The following is a 1,880-nucleotide window of genomic DNA, read 5'->3' as shown; positions in this document are numbered from 1 at the left end:
TGATCCCTCGATGTCTCAGAACATGTCCTACCAACCGATCCCTTCTTCTAGTCAAGTGCCACAAGCTCCTCTTCTCCACAATTCTATTCAATACCTCCTCATTAGTTATGTGATCCACTCATCTAATCTTCAGCATTCTTCTGTAGCACCACATTTCGAAAGCTTCTATTCTCTTCTTTTCTAAGCTATTTATCGTCCACGTTTCACCTCCATACATGGCTACACCCCATACAAATACATTCAGAAACGACTTCCTGATATTTAAATCTATACTCGTTGTTAACGAATTTTTCTTCTTCAGAAACGCTTTCCTTGCCATTGCCATTCTACATTTTATATCCTGTCTACTTCGACCATCATAAGTTATTTTGCTCCCCAAATAACAAAACTCCTTTACTACTTTAAGTGTCTCACTTCCAAATCTAATTCCCTCAGCATCAGCCGACTTAATTCGACTACATACCATTATCCTCGTTTTGCTTTTGTTGATTTTCATCTTATATCCTCCTTTCAAGACACTGTCCATTCCGTTCAACTGCTCTTCCAAGTCCTTTGCTGTCTCTGACAGAATTACAATGTCATCGGCGAACCTCAAAGTTTTTATTTCTTCTCCATGGATTTTAATACCTACTCTGAACTTTTCTTTTGTTTCCTTTATTGCTTGCTCAATATATGGATTGAATAACATCGGGTCTCACTCCCTTCCCAACCACTGCTTCCCTTTCATACCACTCGACTCTAATAACTGTACAAATTGTAAATAGCCTTTCGCTCCCTGTGTTTTACCCCTGCCACCTTCAGAATTTGAAAGAGAGTATTTCAATCAACATTGTCAAAAGCTTTCTCTAAGTCTACAAATGCTAGAAACGTAGGTTTGTCTTTCCTTAATCTTACTTCTAAGATAAGTCGTAGGGTCAGTATTGCCTCACGTGTTCCAATATTTCTACGGAATCCAAACTGATCTTCCCCGATGTCGGCTTCTACCAGTTTTTCCATTCGTCTGTAGAGAATTCGTGTTAGTATTTTGCAGCTGTGACATATTAAACTAATAGTTCGGTAATTTTCACATCTGTCAGCACCTGCTTTCTTTGGTATTGGAATTATTATATTCTTCTTGAAGTCTGAGGGTATTTCGCCTGTCTCATAAATCTTGCTCACCAGGTGGTAGAGTTTTGTCAGGACTGGCTCTCCCAAGACTGTCAGTAGTTCTAATGGAATGTTGTCTACTCCGGGGGCCTTGTTTCGACTCAGGTCCTTCAGTGCTCTGTCAAACTCTTCACGCAGTATCATAGCTCCCATTTCATCTTCATCTACATCCTCTTCCATTTCCATAATATTGTCCTCAAGTAAATCGCCCTTGTGTAGACCCTCTATATACTCCTTCCACCTTTCTGCTTTCCCTTCTTTGCTTAGAACTGGGTTTTCATCTGAGCTCTTGATATTCATACAAGTGGTTCTCCTTTCTCGAAACGTCTCTTTAATTTTCCTGTAGGCAGTATCTATCTTACCCCTAGTGAGATAAGCCTCTACACCCTTACATTTGTCCTCTAGCCATCCCTGCTTAGCCATTTTGCACTTCCTGTCGATATCATTTTTCAGACGTTTGTATTCCTTTTTGCCTGCTACATTTACTGCATTTTTATGTTTTCTCCTTTCATCAATTAAATTCAATATTTCTCCTGTTATCCAAGGGTTTCTACTAGCCCTCGTCTTTTTACCTATTTGATCCTCTGCTGCCTTCACTATTTCGTCCCTCAAAGCTACCGATTCTTCTTCTACAGTATTTCTTTGCCCCATTCCTGTCAATTGTTCCCTTATGCTCTCCCTGAAACTCTGTACAACCTCTGGTTCTTTCAGTTTATCCAGGTCCCATCTCCTTA

The sequence above is a fragment of the Schistocerca piceifrons genome, chromosome 1 (genome assembly GCF_021461385.2).
Source record: "Schistocerca piceifrons isolate TAMUIC-IGC-003096 chromosome 1, iqSchPice1.1, whole genome shotgun sequence".
Classification (NCBI taxonomy): Eukaryota; Metazoa; Arthropoda; class Insecta; order Orthoptera; family Acrididae; genus Schistocerca; species Schistocerca piceifrons.
Note: the sequence above shows the minus strand (reverse complement) of the source record.